This window comes from Apis florea, unplaced genomic scaffold (genome assembly GCF_048593485.1).
Source record: "Apis florea isolate Af1SG1 unplaced genomic scaffold, ASM4859348v1 contig_3493_pilon, whole genome shotgun sequence".
Taxonomy (NCBI): domain Eukaryota; kingdom Metazoa; phylum Arthropoda; class Insecta; order Hymenoptera; family Apidae; genus Apis; species Apis florea.
Genome location: NW_028256772.1, coordinates 3,799,503 through 3,824,431, shown reverse-complemented (window position 1 = coordinate 3,824,431; position 24,929 = coordinate 3,799,503). Strand labels below are relative to the sequence as shown.

The 24,929-nt window shown below is 31.6% G+C and overlaps 1 protein-coding gene across 1 annotated transcript in view; it reads left to right on the top strand.

Annotated features, from left to right (window-relative positions):
• LOC100868763 (zwei Ig domain protein zig-8) overlaps nucleotides 1-24,929 on the top strand; it is a 245,085-nt gene that overhangs the window by 108,075 nt on the left and 112,081 nt on the right. Inside the window, exon 3 of the mRNA XM_086912816.1 lies at nucleotides 19,029-19,071. The gene's annotated coding sequence lies outside the window, so the exon portion shown is untranslated. The remainder of the gene's footprint in view (nucleotides 1-19,028; nucleotides 19,072-24,929) is intronic.

The following is a 24,929-nucleotide window of genomic DNA, read 5'->3' as shown; positions in this document are numbered from 1 at the left end:
TCCCACGACTCGATTTCACCGTTTCTGCCGCGTGTTTTGCCCCGTCCCATTATTCAAAATGCATACATTCATGAGGATATTTCAATTTGACATCCTCCGAATTATCGAACTTCCATTACGCTCCCCACATTTCGTCTCCCGCGCGAATCTCCCGTTTCACGGTCCCATCGAGAAGGATCCATCTTGTAAATTCGAGCGTCATCGTTGGCATGGAAAATTCGTGTGAAAAGAACCGGAAATAGATAGATAGGCGGGGGAAAGATAAAGAGAGCTGAGGAGATGGGGAAGGGATGAAAAGAATGATCCTGGAGTGAATGGAACGAGGTCGAAGGTGGAGGTCCAGGATCTCTCGAACCTGCGCGCGGTTATATCGAACCTCTTCTCTCTATGCACCATAAAACACAGGATGCGTGGGCTCCTCGTATTCATACGAGTAGCGACAAGGGGGAGTGCGCTCCACCATCAGCCCTCTTCTACCTGAGCACGTTATCGAGCTATAAAATCGGCATCCGGGCCGTCGCCAGCTCTTAGACAGTCTGTTTGTGATCGAACCTCGCCTTCGATATTACCTGGATATTGTCATGTGGCGCACCTCGTGCAATAAAATTCTTAATACCTACCCTATACTGGGATGGGTGGCTCGTTATCCGTAGTTACAAGACCAGGAAAATTTCTCTCTTTATGTTCGTATGTGGATTTTACGCGATTTCAAATTTTTACAATTTAAATCTTGGGAAATGAGCGAGAGAGAGAGAGAGCGAGCGGGGGATAAAAATGGACGAGTGGAGGTAATGTATATGAAGACGAAGTGTGGAGGAATATTTAGAGTTTATAGGAGATTTTTATGATGCCAGGTGATCGTACGTATTAATGCAATTGAGAAGATTACGGTAAATATTATTTGCTCGTTTGTTTGAGTCGAATTTAAAATTTTTCTTTCTGATATTTCTATTTGGAAAATTCAATATTCGTTACTAAGTGCTTAAATTTTTGTATTAGTGAAATTAATATTTGTATGATCATTTAGGAGAATAATAGTAGAATCTGTTGTTTAAAATTCGTTTTTTAGCTGTATAAAAATTCCAATACCGTTCGAGCTGTTGAAATACCTTGAATTCTATAAACTATAACCTCATCTATTCAAAAATTTCACCAACCAATAACACGAAAACTTATAGGAATTCTCCCTGTATCGAAAATAATAATAAAAAAATTCTCGATTCGATAAAATGTCCGATTCATCATGCTTCAACTTTAATATTCGTTAAAAAACGTAACTCCATTTCGGTAACTACTGAGATATAAATTTTAACCATTGTTCCATAGCCAAGAGACGATCTTTCATAAAACCTATGCATCCGTGTGTTAGACCGATATTTATAGATGTATCGTCGAACTATAAATATCGATGGAAACTGAAAAATACAGAATACTCTCTCTTTCTCTCTCTCTCTCTCGACTGGGCCGAGTACACGATTGAAACCTGTAACCTTTGTACTTTCGACGAGAATGGAATCGAATACGGAGATTTGGATATCATGGGTAACCACTTCAAACGACATCACATTCGATGACAGAATGCAATGCAATTTGTTTTCAAGAGTTTGTAGAGTTCTAGCTTTATAGAGATAGATTCTTCACAGTCTTCCAGGGGTTTATTGTGTTTTTAGAAAAGAATTAAGGTATGTGAATTAAGGTATATTTGTTTAAAATATTTGGGATGCTCCTATGATCTCTTCTATTATTTATCTTCGAATATCTAATAATTTATCAATTACGATATTTTAAATATTCACGTCATATTTCGTGTGAAATTCCTTGTTTATTAAATTTGTAGGTTAAAATACAAAATATATATCTATCCTTTTATTAAAACTGAATAACAAAATAAATCGTGAAACTTGAATCATTAAATGGAATAAATTAAATTAAATTAAAAATAGTAATCCGATTTCTTTTTAAATGTTTTTAGCCAGTTTCAATAAACCTGTTACAAGCGAATTTTCGTAATTCGATATTTATTATCACACACAAAGTTTCTTCAATTCAATTTTTTCGAGCGTGATAATGAAATAATCTGAGCATATAATAAACACAATGTTCTTGCAAACATTTTATCGTTGTATCCTTTCATCCGGGATTATATAACAGGTAGTAACATTTATATCGTGCAACTTGGAGCAATTCATTCTGATTTTTATAATTTGTGTCCCTTAATCCTCTGTTAACCTCTTTCCACAAATGTTTGTCCGGGGTTAAAACCATTAGCCACGTTGTCCAATCTATATTGCGTGCAATTTGCAGAATCGCGTCCGTGTCGGTCAGAATTCATGGCATACTTAACAACGGTATCGAACACGAGAAATTTTTATACGAGAGATTAAACATGATCTGTAGCTGGAAGAAATTTATTACATTCAATTTATGTAATTGAAAAAATTCAACTCGTACTGCACAGTAAAATTCCGTCAAATTCCTCGCGCTAATAATTTTTTATTTCCAAATCATTTGAAAGTATTTTATTATATTCCTTTTTTTCTTGTGTAATATTTCAATATTTCAAGTAATGCTTGGAATTTCGAAACTTTGAACTTCGAAAAAAAAAAAAAAATATTAGAAATTTTATTTGAATTAACGAGAATTAAATTAGTTAACAGAGACGTATTCTTTGCTGTTCCAACTTCCAATTTATCAATGCATATTTAAAATAAGCCTCGTAATAAATGTTCAATATTTTCTGATATTCTTTATATAATTTACGCGAGATGATAATATAAAACACAAATAGCTCGCACAAACCGTTTCATTTAATCCCTTGAAAAAAATATCAAAGATATGCTTGGGACCGAGTAAGGAATATTTCGATAGAGTTTCAACCATAAGCAGAAATTATGACCGGAAAAGCAGATCGTGATCAGATGTAAAGGCACGTTTTCGTTGTTACGAGACTGGAAAAGGGCAAGCTGTGTACAGCATTACGTTTTAACGGTGCACGTTACCACTGGTTGTAAAAAGTAGATACTTTGAAAGCATAGCAAAAGTCAACTTGCGCATGGCGAGTCTTTCTCTATGCCTGTTTGCTCAGTTGCATGTTCTGAAGTGTAATCGTTACAACTAAAATTTACTTTTACCAAGCTTGAAATAAACGTTAAATAAGCTTTAAGGTTTAAAGATAATCTGTTTACTCTGCTTTCGTACTTTTTAATGTATAATCATGCGTAACTACTAATGGAAATCACTAGGAAAATATATAGCTTGAAAATAGAATTACGTTTTAAATGTCATGGAATTTCAATCTGACAATGCATGGGAAAAGAGATTTAAAAGATAACAAAATTTTTAGATATAACGAACAGATTATAAAATATTCCTCTTCTTTAAGAATTATTTTATTCTTTAAGTTTTTTAGTAGTTTATTTAAATTAAAACTATAATATTTCAGTATTATAACAAAAAAATTTAATTACAATTTAAACTTTCATTTACTCCTAACATGTGTCTACTAATTTTCAACTTCTCTGTCCAATTTATCATTTCACATATCATCACGCGTCATCATCCACCTTGTCTCTCAATGTTTCACACGCGAAACAAACCATTAACCATACCGTGCCTCAAAATGGATTTTCCGAGCCATCGATCGCGATGCATGCTCTCGTAATATCGACCATAGGTGCTTCGAGATAAATAGCGGTACTCACGGTTAAGAGACACCGTTGCTCGCCATTTTTATAGTTGATTTTTTTTTTTTTCCTTTCCCTCAGCAATTTTATCTCTTCCCCTTTCTCCGTCTTCTCTGACGCTTTTTCTCCTATATCGTGATCGGTATCTAGTACGCTCGAACGCTTTTCGATCGAGTTTCATCGCGATATCCGTAGCCACGATTACGTTGCTCGGTTGAAGGTGGCTTCAATTTCGCGGTGTTGCTTCCTGTGTGATCGTCACGGAATGAAGGTACGCTCGTAAAAAATAAGGAATGCCCAAAACTGGACACTTTTACGTTCGGGGGAAATAGCTGGTCGTATGTGGCGCTGTACGGTGGCGCCACCTGGCAAACCGAATGTAAACTATGTTACTATATAGGGAGATAGTTTCGGGCGACTTCATTTTAGTGTGGGATCATAGTTTGTTGGACGGAGTTGGACATTCTTCGAAGTGTTTCGGATAATTATACTTGAGCATGAAATGAAAATATAATACAAACTCTGCAATAATGATAATAATAATAACAATATTCAAATTATTAATTTTATATTTGTATTATTTATTTGTTTTAAATAAATCATTCTTTTTATTTATTTGAATAATTTGTACGAGCAAAGAATGATTGTGAAATTATTCGATTAATAATATTAATAATTTTAAGATAATTGATATATTTTTGTACAACGAATGAAATTTTTGTTTTAACAAGAATATTTAATGAATATTTCCATTTTTTAAATTAATAACATTAATATATTGAATAAAATTTTAAAGTTCTTCTTTCAAGATATGTTTAGAGAAAGAGTTGAAAACGAGAGATGATGTATCTTTCTTTCAATATATTCTTATGAATTTTTGTGCAAAGTTTCAGAATTGAAATTGCATAATGAATATTTGATATTTTATTAATTTAATCGTAATATTTTATTCGTATTAATAGAAACTATTTTTAAACTTAAAAATTATGAAACAAATATTTAATCCGACGGATTAAATTCAATGAAAAAAATATATATTTTCGCACGATGACACTAAAAAGTTTCGTGGACAAACATTTAGACAACTATAATCGTTCCTGCTGAAATTGTACTTTCTTAAGATGGTTTGCAAAACTTCTCGTACTTTAATATTATCTTTACTTCCGTTCCTTCCTTCGAAATTTACAAAGACAGAATAACATTTCTCATCCACTTGCAAGAGTAGCAAATGAAAAAGACGATAACTTTTAATCTAACTTCTAAAAAATTTATTTCTTTTTATAATTTCTTTTTTTTTTTTTAATTTTTATCAACTTTTAACTTCTTAAAAAAAGAATTAATCACAATCTTACTTAATCTAACTTAACCCCTAAAAATATATTATCATAATTCTCTTTAAATTATTGCCTACATTCATTATCCATCTCTTTAAAAAGGACAAATGTAATTATAAATTTTATTATTATAGTCTTTCTTTTAAAACGAAATTTTATACACTTCTAAATTCTTCTATGGCCGAAAAATAGCAAGCCGATAGTTTTTCAATTTTACAACATTGTTTCGCGTTTCAACGTTGTTTCGCGTACAAAAGGAGCGTGGACTGATGAAAATTTTCGAGTCAACGATCTTTTCATCAAAGCTCTCCAGTTCCCCTTTATATCCTTCATTCTTATATTTTTATTTCTACACCATTTGTCCTCTTAATGGAAGAGAGAAAGAGAGAGAGAGAGAGAGAGAGAAAAGGTAATTAAAATATCGAGAAAATTCTATCCTCTTTATTTTAACATTACATTGATACGTTGAATGTGACTTCGTTTGCCATTGTGCTCTTTTGCGCTCAATTAACCAGGTCGCGTAAAACGCGTTATTTCACGTTACGAAAATCAACGTGTCTCTTAAATGAGGAAGGGATACGACGAGGAGGTATAAAATTTAAAAGGGAATTAAACGAATATACCCTTCTCATTCGCTGGCGAATTGCATCTTAACTTCTTTTTAAATGCTAACTGGAAACGATGATGCAGCATGATTTAGTATGTTAGATTTTATTTGTCGCTGTTAATCAAGTACATAAATAAAGTTTATGGAATTTATTTTGGTGACTCAAGCGTGGTAAATCGAAATTCTCTCTGGTACATGTAATTATTAGAATAATTCCAAGATATTGAGTAGAAAAATTTTGAAAGTATAAGTTTTATTTTACATTGTTAAACATAATTTTTCATCCAAAATATTAAATTATCGAATGAAATAATGAAATATTGATAATTTATATTATTGGAATGATATGAGAAAATAAAATACACATATTCATACGTATTAATGAATTTTGAAAAATCAATTTTATTGTTTATCACGTTTATATATATACATTTGTTAAAATATTATATCGAAAAAGAAAAAAAGAGTTAATTATTCGTAAAATTGATAGCACGTAATCAGCGAGAATATCTGTGATTGATAATTGCACCTCTGTACGTTTTATGATAAAGCAAATGGAAACATTTTATGGCTGACCTAATTCAGATGAGAAAACGGAAAAAAAAAAACTGAGCATCGACGAAAAAGGGAACAGTTTTCTCGCAACGTAAGACAGTGGAACGTCGAGTGTGCCAGAGGTTGTTGAAAGGCGATGGACAACTATAAAAGAGACAGAGAGAGGGCTGGTGAAAATTAGCGCCAGCATTAATAAAGCTGAAAGCTTCTTTAAAACAGCCCTTCACGAATGAAGGGATCTTCGAGTTCGTGTAAGCTATTGTACTCTTTTGTACACGACCGTGTTTCGTACCTTTCTCTTCCATTTCGATAAAAATTAACCTATTATACTTCTCTGAATGAATCAAAAATTGAGAGAAATCTGGACTCTATGGATCGATGATGAAAATTTGTTTGAGAAATTTAGTTTGAGATTTTTTAAATTTATTCTTTTGATGGAGATAAAAATTCTGGGCTCTAGAAAAGATACAAATATCGTTGCTTGAATTGCAGTTAAAATTTAATAACATTTATTATTTATTATCTGTAAAGTTTTATTGAATATGTTCTTTTTTTTTAGCAAAATGTGACATATACCTTTTCAAAATTGAAAAATAGAATAATAAAAAATTTCTTAATATTTAATTGTTATACAGAGAATAATTTCAAAAGTTGGCAGTATTTTAGCCAGACATAATATTATAGAAAAGATTAAAACTAGGATGGGTAAGCATAAGAATTAAAATGACAGAAAAATGAAGCGAAGGAGAAGATTGCTCTGATTAAAAAAAAAGAACTACCAAGAAATCAACTCGTTTCTATAAATAATATTTTCGATGAATAATTTCATTTAAAAGAAACTTTCGCTAACAAAATACCCTCGGTATTGCATAACAATTGAAAAACTTCCAGCACAAAGTTCGACGTTTCCGTGAATTTTTCACTACCAAGGGATCTTTAGATCTCCTAAGCTACTTGCCCTTCCCGAGTTCAAACATCAAGAAAGATAAGTCCCTCTCGAAGCTCCCTCGTTGCAGTCCCCACTTGGCTGGCCCCTTAAAACCCTCTGCAACGCTTACATCCATTCTTCGCGGTCTCTCTTCTGCGCCACCTCCTCTTTTCCTCCGCCTTTCGACAATCTTTAGCCCCCTCTCTATCGAGATGAAAGCTCTTAATCTTGAAATACACCACGGAATATCGTCTAGGTTGAGATTCAGGGATCCATCCGCGTGTTTACGCGTTGGAAAAATCGAGGATTTTTGTTTCGTTTCGCAAAAGAAAGAAAAAAGAAAATGTCGTTGGTACGAAGAAAAGAAATTTTATTCCTTGGCCTCGCCACGCCAAGGGGAGAAAGAATGGGACCGAACAGGGAGAATAAAATCACTCGAGGACGAGTCATTTGTGTCTTTGGATTTATGTGCTTCCTTTGAACGCCTCACGGCTCACAGACTTTCCAACTTCGACCCGGATCCCAACGTTTATTTTCTAGTTTTCCTCCCCCTCCGTTCTCTTCCCTCCGTTGTTTTACACTCGAATTATTCTTGTGCAGTTGAGAAGCAATAAGGAGATGGGGTTATCTATCAAGAGTCGATGATCAATTGGATGTAAATTGGAAATTGTGTGGAGTGGAGAGATGAATTTTTGTTGTTTCATTATTTTAACTTATCACGCGTAAGTAATTACTTTTCGTTCTTGTTTTAAAAAAATAATAAGAGATCTATTTCGTTGTTTCAATCAGTCTCGTTTCATTTCATTAAATCTTTCTAGAATTATCATAGGCTTCATCTGTTTCCATATTATATTTCCTTATATTACATTTCATTTCGTTCCTCCTGGTATTGTTTGAAATAATCTTTTAATTATTTTTCAAACATTATATCGTGATAATCTGATCGATCGATTTTCGATTTCTTTCTTCCCTTTACTTCTATTCGTCCGCTGAAGAAACAAGAAACAATATTCGAACACAAAATTTTCAGAATAGTGGAAAAACAAATCGAAAATTTCATCTGCTTTTCGAGGATGGAGAATCAAGCTTATACAATACAAGCTTTCGAGTTTTCGTTGGATTCAATCACGACTATATCATAAATCAAAACTCTGCCAATAATACTAAGCCAGAATAATCCACTTAACAGAAAGATTCAACGAACGAAGGCAAAAGTTAGAAATGGATCGTTTGGATAAGACGACATCCCTGGACGTGGACGTCGATGCTGAAATTAGTTGCGATAGGGGTTGACTATCAGATTGAAACAGGTGTCGGTGGAGTTTATCCGAATCAAAATCTCGATCGTGACAACAAGTGTAATTGGTCCATTTGTCCAAAATCTGATAAATGTCCTGGGGGACGGATATTAATGCGACGGTGCGGCAAATATTCATCGTGTTCATGAGTCAAAAATTCATGATGTCTCAACGTGACACGATATAACTTTCATTATCATAATCGACTGTTCACCACGCTTTATCCTTTCGCTTTGTTGAAAGAGGAAGCATTGGAAGAAACGCTTGGATATTTGTTTCCTCGTTAAATAAAATTGCTTGTAATTTGATGGATTATTTCGCAACGATAATTAAACTTTTCTCAAGGCTAATTTTTATAAGAACAGTGAAATTATTCTTCTGAGATAAGGATCTTTTTAGAAACTTAAGATTGATACGACTCTAACAAAATGTTGCGAACTATTTCCCTCTATATTATTACAGTTAAATATATAATAAGTTTTATCGATCTTCCTACAATTCTTCTTACAGAAAACGGCCAACGTCAATACTTAGGCGACACGAATTTTTAATACAACAATTTACGAATTTATTCGAGGCGATCGGGGTTTCGTTCTTCTCAGATATAATAATGTAATAAATGAATATATAGATACAACGAATATAAAATAATTCTAGCAAATAAAATACTTCGATCGAAGCGGGACGATTATTTTACAAATAAACACCTTCGCAAATAACACGGATGCGAGAATTCGATCGAATAACGCGCAAAAACTTTCCACATTCTCCACAGACGATTCTCCAAGCAGCGAGGATTCTATACAAAAACGACGAGCTATAAACAAAGAGCGAAACGTCGGGACAAGGTCCTTGTATTCTCAGTCATTGCCGAGCTATTGCGTCGTCGACATTAGCCTGGTCGACACGGTTCTCGTATTTCTATCGTTATCGTGTCGTTCTTGCAAGAAAAAACGCGTGTGACGTTAAAGAATCTCGAGAATAGATTTCTCAGAAGCGTCGATTGAAAAAATAACACCGTTCAATATTTTCGTCGCGGGTGTTTTTACGGTCGAGCTTTTTTAAACGGCGTCGCTGTTTATGCTTCTTAATCTTGGAAGAGGAGGGGGCACAATTTGTCCATGCAAATTTTCATTACGTGGGAAGCCGAGGGCGTTCTCTACAGCGTGAAGAAATTAGGTTTGTACCTGTCTGTTGTCGTTTCTTGAGATAATGCCAATATCGCTTGAATTGAATTATGGAAGGGCTTCTTCCATCTAACGAATGGAAGATAAAATATTTGCAATCGTTACGTTCGCGTATATTGTTATGCCGTTGAACGATGTAATAGAAATTGTGGGAAGATGTACTTTCGATAAAATTGTTGGCTGGTGAATTTTAAGGTAGTTTGTTTATTAGTTTCGGTGTTAAGATCGTTTCGAAATCCGCGTATCATAATTCTAAACGCGTAATAAAAGTGTTGATATTCATGAATTAAAATTTTACAGCTAATTGAAATTAAAGTTATCGCCTCACACAATTATATTTCGTCACGAATTAAGATTACAAGTTTTATCTGATAATTTTAACAATAGGTAAAAAATTATTAATATGATATTCACAGAAATATGTATTTCGTAGTAAAGTCTCGCCTTCAAAATCATAGAACATGAGGAGTACGCTCGTAAAATAGCTGTACAACTATTATAAGTTTGCACGTGTGTAGAGTGTATGCTCAAGAGTGGTTAGTGCGTGGTGAGTGGAAGCTTAAAGCGGCTGTTTTAAGTGGAACAGGTACAATGTAGAATGTAGCTTATGACAAAGTTTAAAATGCTGCAATGAAGGAAACAGTTTTTGAAAAATTTACAAAAATATGCAATTACAAAAGATGCAATAATCGCGAAAGAAAATGAAAAAAGAATAGTATTAGAATAAGTAGATCGGAAACAATTTAATCGAACAAAATTATTTTTTTTCTTTATTTTATATAAATTCACGTATTTCGTGCAAATACGGTTTCATTCGGATCGTACGTATTGAAATTTATATAACAATATATTATAGAATATCGTTGAACTAGTAATAAATTCGAAAATCATCTTGTAAAAAATATCTCGAAATTCCGCGAATAACATTTTTCTATTTATGGAAACTTTATTTTCAAAATAAATCTTGAAATTTTCTCCAAAATACAATTTTGTAACTAACGTTTCAAATTTTGCACGAGATTTTCGCCGATGATATTAAAAGCGAAAGATAAAATTTTTACGAGAGAAAAGAAAATTATACTTTAGCGTCCTAAAAATCGAATGAAATAAAAATATTTTCTTTGAAAAATTGTTTTCTGCTCGCTTTAAAAATTGGACGAAATTAAAAATATTTACTTCTCGGTCAAAAAAATTTTCTTTGCTATTCTAAAACTTGTTAAGTACAAGTATCGAAACTCCTCGTTTTTTCTGCCAATACAGATAACTGAGCTGGACGAAATTAGAGTTAGAGTTCGTAAATAGAGTCTACAGGAAATAGTGAAATGTACCAACCAAAGTATTATACGTACACACACATCCATTGGATGAAATTTGAAACATCGATTTTTTCGAAAATGAAGTCTCGTGCTACTCTACATTTCCCATTTATTCTTCTCCACGTGGATTCACCAATATTTCGGCCGAGGTTCTACGATTACGGCTCGATGGAATATCGATAACTTTATCCCTTGTCAACTAACTGTGCTTTCTTTTCCTCAGAAAAGAAGAAAAAGCAAGAGCAAGAAGCAATTAACCGTGGTGGACAATGGAAAAATCCATCGTTTCCCAGGGACGTTAAAGTAAACCGATACAACGTTGGCGATATTCCTCGATGCAACATTATCGGTGGAAAGGATTGGTCGAAGAACAGAGGGAGTACTGGAAAATGGGTCGAATCGTGTAACGGTTCGCTCGAATCCCGAAGGGATTGCGAGGCGATCAGCCAATATTGTATTTACATGGCCGAATTAGTTGAGCCAACGGCCAATGGTTCTGATCGCCATTTTAGGAGTTGGAAAATTTCATTGGGGAAAATATTTTTTTGATACGTGGCCAATGTTTATTTTCTTTATCCCAAAATATGAAAGTATTTTTTATCGATTCGAGAGAAACGATTTTAGAGACGAGAATACATATTAGAATTGATGTGACGAAAATGATTTGTTAAGTTACAAGCTATTTAAGTTTGGTTGGTGATGAGACGATCGTCTGTGATTTGTAAATAAGTTTCAATTTTTATTTTTACTGCTAGCTTTTGTGTTTTTCGATTTTTAACGATTTTTGCATTTTGAAAGGTGATGTAAATAAGTAAAGTTTCGGTAATTAAAATATCATTTTCTCACAAATCTTAATATTGAAACGTAGGAAACAGGATAGTTTTCGGTATTAATTTTTTTAATTAGACGTAGAAATTACATAGAAGTAAAATAAAAATTAAATTTTACGCTAGAGAATATTCGAATGTAGAGAATTTTTACGATTTTTTCTAACTCCATATCGTATGATTTTCTAAATCAATAATTTTAAAATGTTTAAAGTATAAATTCCAAATAATGTATTCAAAGAAAAACTCATCAATTATCGTATTGCTCGATTTACCTCGTTCATAATTTTCATATACGTATTATGAAATTTTTCCTTAATCTGTGCAAAAAATCTTAATGTCCGATCACAATTCATCGGCGTTGCTCAGCGAATTTAGTTCCGCCGGAAATTGACGTCGCGCTTCCGATCTTCCGCGTAGAAATAACAGCACAGCTGTTTAATTCCATTCCATGCTTCATTAATAAAATCTCCATGGAAAGTTAGACGACTTCGTGAAACTTTTAATATTCACTGAGATTCCTTTTTTATATAGTTATAAATCCGTATTTCAAACATTTGATTTTTATAGATAGGTTAGACATTTTAATTTGAGAGACTATTTTCATAATTCAAATATTACTTATTCTTTTATACAATCTATTTATTAATCCTTTTTAATTTTTCAAATCGAAGCGAGAAATATTTGTTATTATCGTGAAGATGAAGAAATTCCATTTGTAGAATTCTATTCTATCGAAAGATTCTATCTAGTTACACACGTAACTTTAAAATTACCAAGTCGTACAAATCATATTGCGTAAAAGCCATCATGTTGGCAGAATATTGATCATTAGAGTTAACGAGTTTGCATAATTATCAGCGAGCTTTAATCGTAAATAAATGTCGTCGATGGCCCGCAAACCTTCGCCTATTCCATAATAATCAATATTTGTTAAAACGCGATAAACGCGGTATAAACAATGTTTGTCGTTCTCTCGTTTACCAAACTGATCGCTGTTAAACGAACAAAATACATGCAGCGAGACGATTAACACGGCTTTATGAAAGGGAAAATTATGCGAAAACGTTGGCAAGAAATTGTCCGTTTCAAAGGATGTAATAATCGGGGCATATGCTTGAGATAAGAATCGTTGATTTACAATCTATTCTCGCGTATTCTCGTTAAATGATAAAGGCGTGGCGGTCGCGTGTCGATAATTGTCGCCGTCGACCATTGTATCGCGGTGAAATGAATCAAAAATTCGCCAACAGATATAGACGATAATTGCGTTTAATTTACAATCATATCCCCGCATCAAACGAACAGTGTCGTTCAATGATCAACGATCGATCGATACCCGTTGCATTTGTCTACGGGTTTCCTGCCGTTACGCGACTATTTTTCAACGCACGAACAATTTCGCGAGCGTGGAAAATTGAAGGCCATTCATCGATCCGTACCACAGGCATGCTCGAATAATTTAATCGCACGCAAGATGCGTGGAAAATAAACCGACAAAGGGAATTTTGCGAAGTGGGGAAGATAACCCACTCTGCGATTTACTTTGAAATTCTCCTGGAATTCTGTCCCGTGGGTGGAGATAATTCCAGGATTGTGTAAAGGAATTCTTCAGGCGGATCTTTTGGAAATCCTTTAATCAATTAAGCAAATTAAGTTGTTTATTTTTATTTCAAAAATCGTTAAATCGGAAATCGTTAAATAAGAAGGAAAATGGTCGTATAGAATGTAATCATAGTCGGGCAAATATTAGATTAACAATTCATTAACTTAATAACGTGTGAAGAATAATTTGATTTAAAAATATAAAGCGGCGAGGATTGATCTAGTCAGATTGAATTAGCCAGAACATATCAATTAGTCAAATTGAATGTATATGATCACTAATTGTTAAATAAGTAATATATTTAAATCATGATCATATTTTATTAACACAGTTAGTTTTATAAGTAATGAAAAATCTTTTTCTTTGGTGGTAGATATAAAAGAGAGCATTTCTATTTTATTTCAGATCAAATTTGTATTCATATCAGCAAAAGATAGAGATAGATTCACGTAATTGTGATAGTTTCTACGAGGAAATGAAAAGATCGTTTTCATTAGTGATCAAAGAAACGAAATGGTCAAGCCTAGGACGTTATACTGCCCACGATTGTAACTTAAGCTTGCAATCACAGGGATTTTTCTTGCGCTCTTCTTGGACTTAATAGATAGAATGGTATTTTTGAAAGAGGCTATCGCCTCAGATCGTCCAGTGGTATAATCGATTATCGAAATTGCGAGACCTACATCTTTAGATTTACTTTTAGAAACGTGGATCAATAAAATTCTTTCGATTTCAAAATTCAATCTATTTTAATCGAAAAAATTTAATTACATTATCATTCCATCAATGAATTCATACATTAATTTTGATTTTAAAAGTAGATTTGATATATCAATTTAATATATCTCCAATATTTCAATCGTATTTCAATATTTCAAAAAAAACATACGAAAGATTAATATAATAATGTCATTATGATACACGATATTTCAAATACTATGATATTCCTTGCTATATAAAGGTGATATAATGTGATGAAGAGAAGTTTATTTGAAGAACAATCGAAACGTGTTGGAACGTAGGAAATGTGAAGTATTTCTCCAGGAATGTGAGACAAAGATTAAAAATCTATCTGTCTCTGACTATCTGCCAGAAATAAAGGGATTTCATGAGAGGATTATTTCAAAAATAAAAAGTTGTAATTTTTTGTTGGCAAAGTTTAGAATCGACAGATAGGCTTAGATTAATTTTTTTTTTTTGCAATTTATTAATCAAAACGATAAATTCACATCTTTTATTCGAAAAGAAAAAAATATTTTCTAATTTATAGATTTAAGAAATGTCATTGTTGTAATTCATTATTAACAAAAATAATGATTAATGTATATTGTTAATAAATGATAAATTTTTCGTTTAAAAATTATGAAACAATAAGATTAGAAGATGTTGCAATGTAAATTGTAATATATCTTCTATGATATGATTTTTAATTTTAAACTTTTGGCTTTTATAATTTTAGAATTCATTGATTGAAAGGATACTTTCAATTTTTTTTATGAAAATATGTTATTTTGAATATTTATTATACATTTTATACATTTTCACCCCAAGGATACTGAGGATATCGTGAAAGCTATGATTAATGCGTTCTGAGTTAGATGTATATGGGAGCCTCAGCTGACCTCGACTACTGAATTGCATTTAGTTTGAGCACTCCAGAGATAGCAAAGGCTGAGATAGCGGAGCTTGTTCTTAATTAAGACATTAAAGCAGGTTATTTGATAATATTTGCAGTTTACATATTATAGTATTAATGTACATTGATGTTAATACTGCAATATCAATAAATTGCAGTGTTAAAATTTTTTTAAAAAAAATTTCACATTAGTGAAAAATTAAGTGAATATGATATATATTTATATTTAATTTTTAAAAAAATTAATTTGATAGAAGCAATTAAATAATGTTTAAGTTAGATATAAATATTAGAATCATGTGCAAGAAGAAATTTTAACTATTGGAAAAGTATGAAAAAGTATACAAGACATATTATTCTTCCTCTTTATTTTAACATTATATTGAAATATAGCTATATTTTGTAGCTATTTCGTTTCAAGTATCCAGCATGTGAAGAAATATCTCCTCGAATCATAATCGCTTTTTCTTATTCCAGAGAATTACATTTAATCCAATGAATGCAAAATGAATGAGAAAAGAGAATGATAAATGAAGCCTTTGTATTAAACGAGCTTCCATTTATATTCGTAACAAGAATTGAAACGCATCACGGACAGTTAAAAATAAATATTACACTCTAATATTACTACATACCTCTCGCAAAAATTCTTCCATTATTATACCCGCAATATGTTAATCCATTTCTTCAATTCAAATGATTTTATAAAATAATGATTTTTAAATTAAATTCGATCACGATGCGAGATTTCCAAACATATGACAATTCTTGTAATAAAAGTCATTTTTCTCAAAAAAAAAAAAAAAACGAAGTCTCAAACATAAATTTTCATTTAAAAAAAAATCACAAGCGTCGTATCTCATGATCTCGGTTGAAACAAAAATGAAGTTACTCCCGCTTTCTCATATTTCTCATCCAAGTTTCCTTGACTGAATAGAACGGGAACAATTTCTGTACCGTGCATGGATTTGAACAAATACGATAGGGATTTCGTTAGGCATGTACCGCGAGACGGATTCACACGCGTGTCGCAGATCGCAGATTCAGAATTTCTGCGATATATCGTACACGTGCATTATGATGGATTTTTTTTTCCATTTTTCTTTTTTTTCTCTCTGCCTCTTCTTTTTTTCGTGTTCTCGGTATTCCGGAATCCCAGAAACCTTTGCATTATTTATGCGCGTTCGTTTAAAACCGCGTAGAGCTGTTTATCATTTAAATGAGAAATACTAGGTGTGAAAATAAAGAGGGAGAAGAAGTAATTGTGGAGGAACGAGGGTATGGAATTTTAAATAAGAATTTTAAAAGGATGAATCGACGTTCTAATAAGGTTGCTCTGCGTCTTTTCTTTCTGTACGAGAAAGATTTTCTAGTAATTAGGAAATATTGAGAAATGAGTTTATCTTGAAAAGAGAAACTTTTGGAATAAATAATTTCACTTGATATTTTTATAGTTTAAGGTGAAAGATTTAGAGGTTTGAAATTCATCATGATGAATCGTATTTAAAATAGCAATAGCAATTAATAAATTATTTAAAATTCATTTCAATTTTCACAATTTTAGCTAAAATTATTTAGAAAGAAATCAATTACAATTTACAATTTATAAAAGCAATAGTATTCTAAAGAATTTTAATTAGAAATTTATTTTGAATAATAATTTAATTCAAATCATGTTTTCTATTTCGTTGATTAAAGGAATTCGAATAATTGAGTTAAAAATTTGTTTCCAAGATTGTATTTCAATACCCAATTTTCGAATTTCTTTGACTTCAACCCAATAAAGAACATAACTTATTACATAACAAATAGCCCTTTGAAACAATTATTTTTAAATAATGTTCTCTCGAATATACTCTAGAGCACAGCTCGTTCTTCTTGAATGCAACTCAATGCAATCTCGAAAAATCGAAAAACCACGAAATCCAACTAAATAAACTTTTCCCTTATCGCTCTGATGGTATTGCAGGGATGTAATGGTAAATGTAGGAAATGTAACGTGGCCTCGAAGTTGCGTGCACGGACAATGAGAAACGACTACTCGACTCACGGTGGAAAATTCGTTGAGCAAAGTGGCCAGTTCGGTTCGATCGCTCTTCCATCCTCATCTCGCAATCCGGCGAGAGGGAGTTCCTCGATCGAGGGCAAAGTAAAGCTCGAAAGTGTATTTGCTAAACGACTTTCCAAGAATCGAACGATCCCTCCCTTCGATCCACTTTTCTTTTATCCCCGGATTTTCTCTGTCTTGGTTTTTAACGATTTCCGTCACGTTGATCGCGAAAGATTCATCCGTGCCAGTGTTTATAATATTTGTATCTTTGCACTGCTCTCAGACTTTGCGTCTTTATGCATGAAATTCAAATGTCCCGCGCTGCGCCAATGCTTTCTGGGGGAAGATCATGCATTTAGATAAATTTGTGTAGAAAGACAAATGTATTTACAATTTTATTGGTATTTTATATATTTTAGTAATCTCTGTATAAATTTTTACAAAAAAGAATCTTTTCAGAAAATTCTAACCCAATTTTTTTGCAAGTTTGTGAATTTTTGAAATTTATGTTAATGATTTCAAATTCAGTTGAGTAAATAGGATAAAAATAGGAATGAATTGTAAATGGAATTTACAGAGGAAATCGTATGGATAAATTTTTTTAAATTGATGAAAAATATTTATTGTTCGATGAGTTTTGGGATTCTTTAATGGCTAGTTTTAACAAATGAATTTGCAAGTAAAATGCAGATTTTCATAAATTCATAGATTCAATTCATTAAATTGTAAAAAGATTCTAGAGATGTTTTAAACATAATTTCACATTGAATATACTTTTAAGGTTAAAAACCGTGAATTTTCGTTCCATTTTTCTTTTTAATGCATATATTATGAAACAATATTAATCCGTTCGAAGTTCATTACAGAGTATCATTTCATTTACATTCTCTGATGAAAAAAAGAATTCGTTTGGACACATCCATGACAGCAATTTTTTGTTCCATTAAGGAATATGAGACACGTCAGAATTTTCCTATCGATTTGCATTGAAAATGTGATATATTAAGGGAAGAATAATTCAAACGAAAATTATAAAAGTTGACACATATGCACATGTACATACCCTATTGAAAAATATGATGTTTCAATATTTTATGTATAATTCAGAGTCTTTTGTCTGTTTTGTCGATACGTTCGTTAGATTTAAATTTAGATTCTTTGCTGTCATGATATCTGACACGATTTAAATATTATCGTCCATTACATGATGGACAAGATATAAAATTATTGATTTTATGTTAATTAATTAATAGATGTAAATCAATTGTTTAAATGATTTCTCAGTTGATAATACGACGTGCGCCATTAGTGATGCATGATCATGATAATTTCTATAATGAAGTTTATTTTCAATGTTAACACAATTGCCTCAATTTTGTAACAAGAAGATATTCCAATATAATGTATTACGATATTCTCTCCAGTGAAAATATTATTTGATTCTTTTCTCTAATTATTAATTTAATCGTAAAGAAGATCTTTAATGAACAACACATATTTTAAAAATGCTAGGAGAAATTTACTTGTTACATTTTAAATTCTTACGATAAGAGAGATCTGTTGAGATCAATTTCTTAAGTATGTCTATAGTTATTTATATTTCAAACATTTATAATATAAAATTAATCACAGAAATAATTGAAAAAAATGATTAAGATAAATAGATCCAACATATCTAATCTAACCTATTTTTTCTGATATGTATTCTGAACTAGTTCTGCATATGCGCAGATTCGTATATTAAAACAATATTCCAACGAAACAGATACACAGTTCTCATGTGCATAAAAAACTAGACTAACCTTGTTCTCCATGATAGGATTTAATGACAATCTATGGAGAGCTGCATAGCTTTTCAGGTCAGAATTATCTATCTAGTTGATTCCAGTCCAGTGTGTGTAAAAACGCATAAAAAATTTTTAATGCAATTAAAGAAATTTAAAATGTTGAGGAAACAATGAAGTATGGAAATTTTACTAACAGTAATTATCTCTGTTCCAGGTTAACCTCTAACATCGGTAGAGGATTGCATCTTGTGTTCGTGGTAAGTTTTATTTTAAAATATGTTTTTCTTACATATAATTATTTCTTTCCATCATTATTCTCTATAAATAATATCCAAGTTAACATTAATTGAAATAATTCAAAATGTGTAGATTTATTATTAAACATTATTGCTTATGCATTTTTAGAAAATTTAAATGTACAATAATGCAAATGATATCTTTATTTAAATTCTATTTCTCTAAGATACAGTATTTTGAAAATTTATCTAAAGACTCAGTGCATTAATTTATTCAGTGTACATCAAATAGCAGAGATCAATTATTGATTATATCAATAATGCATGAACAAGAATTTCAGACAAGTCAATCATTCCAATTTTCCCAGACGTGTAGTACAAATTGATAATTTTTCATCATCGTTATAATTCGAACAAATATTTAGTACAAGTTATCAACAACATTATTATAATTTTCGATTAACATTATTTTCTCGAACTTATAGCGAAACGAAACTCGACGTGTAACGAAACTTACTAACATCTTCCAAGTTCGTTCGTGAATATCCATTTATACAGGATATATCAGAGTTTACTTCCTCCTTCCTTTTCGTTATAAATTTCCCTTATAAACTTTCCTTTTGCAAGGATGCTGTTGATCACTCGTCGCATTTATATACGCACGACTCTAATTTACCCGAGAATAAACGTTTTCCTCGAACCATAGGCTGATGGCGTTAGAAGTATCGTGAATCCTACGGGCGAACTTATGCTAATTAACCGTCGACAGTAATTACGCGCAATCATACCTTCGGTAATTACAGTTAATATAACGAGAGATAAACAAGCAAGGTTGTTATATGCAAGTCGCGATGGGGCAATATTTTTTTTTCACTCAATTGTGCACGTTATTTATTATAATTTGCCTTTCAGTTTTTTTCTTTCTTCTTTTTCTTCTTACCAGATCGTGCCAATCGTACGTATGCATCGAGTTAGATGACAAAAGGTCTCCAGTGTAACTTTATTAAACGCTTATCAGTTCTTAATGAACTGATTCGAATGGCGAAACACGATAAAATGAGAAATTATACGGGGGGTGGAGGGGGAGAAATATATTTAACTGGATTGTTTTTCTGACGTTTGTTATTTTTAATAAACGAAGAAGAGGAAAGAAATTAACAAACTCGGCGAGTAATTAACATATACACGGGTTGTTATGAATAAACAGGGAGGTTGATGTAACGAATAATATTGGATGTAAATGGGGGGAGGAGAGATAGTTACAAGTTTCTGAAATATCGGTACACGTTTCTCGATTTAAGAAAACTTCGGTAACTAGTTATAAAGATTGGTGCAAAACGTGGTTGTACGAAACATTTTAAAAGTTGTAGAAGTAATAACGATAGCGAATTAAAGTTTGCAGAGCGACACCCTTAAAGATTATAACTATCATCATCTTGTGAAAGATGTACGTGGTAAAATTGCTGGTTAAACTTTCTTGTTTCGTTTAAATATAATTTTGCAATTATCGTTATTCGTTAATTGAAAACAGTTTTCTTAATGAATTGTATAATAAAATTCCAAAGGATAGTTATATAAAAAACTTGAAAAATAAATTAATGTATAAACAATTGATAAGAATTGATATTGTAATTACATTTTTAAAAAAAATTCCATATTTGTAATAGAGAAATAGTTATTATTATTTAAATGTATAAAATATATGTTTCAAAAACATGAATTTAACATAAAGGAGAAATTTAGCATAAATAGAACAGTTTTTAGAATTGTTAAGCAAAAGTTAACTCTGAGGAATTGAATTAACTGAGAAACAAAATTAAAATTGAACAAGGTTGACATATTCGGCTTGAGTAAAGTTGAACGGTGGCTTCTATCCTGCAGCCAGGCACCTTAGGCTCGCCTCTGTGTACATTGCGTGGGTGAAGAGATGTTTACGGATCTATCTAATTATTTAGAGTTATTTGATGTTATCTGTCTTTGATCACGTTACCACAAGATACTAAACCAAGTTAAGAGAGCGACAAAGTTAATCCTTTTGTTTGAGCCATTTTATGAAACGTGGAAAAAACTTGTCAAATATTTGCCAAGGGTAATTGTTGAAATTTTGAAGAAAATAAGATAAATTCCTCTTTTTAGTATTCACATTTCCATAAAAGAGAAACCTTTCTATTGTAACAATTTTCCAAGTAACAGATTCCAATTATCAAACTTGCAAACTTATTAAGACTGATAGCTCGTAATTTCTCATTAATATAAGATATAGTATCCAAATGATGAAAATCCTCGTTAATAGACACTTTCGTCGTTTCGAACAACGACACCACGCGAATATAGATTAATTTTCACCGCACACATTCGAATCAGGGCTGAGACAACTGCTTCTATTTGTCGAGGAAACAATGTTAATCCGTCAAAGGCTCAGACACAGCGAGCTTCCCTTCGATCCCTCTCCCCCCCCTCAAGAAACGGTTCGTTCGAAACGGAAAGACACTTTAGACTCGGCATATCTTCGCTTCGATCGCGTTTCAAAGAGAGTCGGGAACCGCCATCTCTCGTTACCCTGACTCAAAGTGATTCCTCCCCGTGCGTATCAGTTTACCCTGGGTTCAAAGTCGTCGAAAAGCGGGCAACGTTTCGAGGGAGGCGATCGTTTCGAACGCAACCGGTAATAAAAAGCGATTAGCAAGCGCAACACGGAAGCGATGAGCGAGTTTTATCAAGTGGTGCATCCGCATCTGCGGTAATGCGATTCTCTCGTTATCCTGTTCGTTCCTCCTTCGTTCCGTCGGAGCAGAGTAGAGAGTTTTTTTTTTTTTTTTTTTAATCCTAGTGGAGAAAGTTGAACTCGAGGTGAGGACGAATATGAAAACGAATCGGGGGTTATTATAGTTCCGCGACGAGGTTTAATTATAAAAATAGGAATGAAAATGTATTATTATGATTTATATATGGTTTTGGGTTTTTATCTAAAATTAGTAGGTACAGTGAAATATCTGTTAGAGGGAAAAAGTGTTTCCTCAGAAAAGGATATTTGGTATAATGTTTTTATTATTATACGTTATTTTTAATGCATGAATTGAAAAAAGAGGATTGAGTTATTTATGCCGAAAAATCGGTATTTTGAAAGATATTATAAGTTGAAGATTGAAAATATTACGTGAAAAGCAAGGAGAGGATGAATAATATATATGACACTTTTTCCTTGTTTTTCATTAAATATTAAATAAGTTTTATAAACTTTAAGTTATAATATAAAAGATATTGATACTTCGAGATGAATAATTAATCCTTTTTGCTCTTATGTCCAGTGTGCATGAAAATCATATTATTTAAAAGCTATTTAAAAGCTTCAAAATAATTTAATATCTTTTCGCGATATAATATCATAATATGTGTTATATAATGTGATATACGAGGAAATAAGTGTTTTTATATAATCAAAATTCCTTTTTTTAAAAAAGGAAGAAAAAAAATCCTATTAATGTTATATATAATAAATTCTTCATAGCATGACACTGTAATATCGATGCCATAAGAATTATATTTGCAGTCTAGAAGCTATTGAAATTTTGTTGAATGATGTAATAAAAAATATAAAAGTTTATTTAAATTTTACAACATTTATTGCTAGCTGCATATTCCTCAAACCATAAAAATGGATAGAATAAAAGGCATCATATACGTTGAATTTCTTTACTATCAATAAACATGAATAAACATCTTGTCTGGTCGCCGAATTTTTCAATTTTTTTTTTCACTTTTTCTCATCTTTAAAAAGTTTCATGGTCATTTATCCCATATCCTTAAAAATATTGCCGACTATCCACTTGTAAAAAGAAAGTTTAATTTGAATTTTTATTTTTCACTCTCGATAAAATCTTTGACATAAAAGAAAAAAAAAAAATTTCGAATATTCTTTTCTAAAAATAAATAAATTTGTCGTTTTTTTATAGAAGTTTGATTTTTTTTTTTTGAAGAAATTTATTAATAATGTAAAATCGTAATTTGATTGAAAATAATTTTAAAAAGAAATATTAAATTTTGAAACAAACTTTTCAAAATGACAAGTTTTTTAAAAAATAATTTCTATCAAAAAAGAGAGAATATTTAAATTTAGAAGATAGATTTTCGTTAGAAACTCAATTTATAAAATATTATTTATTATCATTCATTCATAAAGATATTAGAATTGTGTTTAATTTAACGAGACATTATTTTATGGAAAGATTAATTAATAAAATTGATCGATTGTGATTAGATATTTTTACCTTTAGAATAATATTATTTAATTATACAAAACAATTGTCTATAGTTTATCATCCTGAATAATGATTCTCGTAATTAGAAATTTTAAACGAGTTATTTCGAGAAAATAATGGGACAATTGTTAACTGTTTCGATGAATAAATAAACCATAAATCTGATCAATGAAAATTGTTTCAATTTTTATCATTGGCTCAATTATTATTACACTTGATTGATTATAATTTCAATATGATGCATTTTTTTAAATAATTTATAGAGTGACAAGAATTAATTAATTCAAAATTACATATAAATTAAGAAAAAGATAATCTGCATTTGTTATAAACTTCTTCGAAATATAATTTTAACTTACGATTTATTTTAATGCACTTAATTTTGTCGTTGAGTCAAAAAGATAAAAAATATAAATCATTTCTCGATTAAATAAATATAATCGTTACGAGGTTCGTGTACAATACCGAAATTCGTCACTGCCGGCACGAATCGAGGCACGGGAAATAATAACATCGCTTGTCATTTATAATCAAAACATCGATTTAACGGAGTCGTGTTCGGGACACGGAGCGATACGGGCGTGTTTTTCTCCGCTCCTCGTAAGAATATTATTCAATAAATTAATTAATCTTGTATAAATAATTATAAATTAATTAACCATCGTAAAGATAAATTATTTAACGGACGCAACGATATACATTTCGATAAATAATAACGCATGAAAATACGATTATTTTTTTTTTTTTTATAAACAACAACACTTTAAAAAATAACGAAAGAAATACACGATTATTTCATTCGAAAATTTTTTTAACCGGTTTACATTCACAATTCAAGCGTCCCGATAAACTCGATCGAATAAATTTCATCTTCCAATATCGTAGATTCGAAACGGTTTGCAATACAACCTCCTTCTCCAAAAATAACGTAAAAATCGCGGAATCGTCTGGTATCCGAGTTAAAACTCGTTAAACACGTTTCGACTTCGAAAGATAAATCGTTTAACGCGCGATATTTCGGGTCCAGCGAGTATGTACACATGGTAAAGTCCAATCACCGTACCGCCAAAGGATCCTCTTCTTTTTTCTTCCCTCGCTCGTCGAACAGTTTAGAAAAAAGGAAGCGAGGGGTGGAGGGGGCGTGCGTGGAACAAAAGGGAGGGGAGTGGATGGTGGTGTCGATGGTAAAAATCTGGAAGGTAGGAGCCAGGGGCAAAAATCGAGCCTCGTCGACTGAAATCTCGACAAAAGAGCCGGAAAAATGACCCTCGACCCACCCAGGAGAAAAAGTGCGCGCCTGACCGATCGAAATTGAATTGGACCAGTAATTTTTTTACTTTTTTTCTTTCTTTCTTTCTTTCCTTTTTTTTTTTTTTTTTTTTTTTTTTTTTTGACCAACGATCCGAAATATCGAGATCTCCCGTTGATTCCTATTAGGATATATTGAGAAACGAGTACTCGTTTTTCATTGGATTAAGTAAAATTGACTCTTGTGATTAGATAAATTCATCGTGTTTAATCGATCGAAATTGGATAGGGTTTAATTTAATTGAAGATATCACTTTTAAGCACTCGTGATTTATATTCTGAGGATCAAAAGAAGAAATTTTTCGTATGATT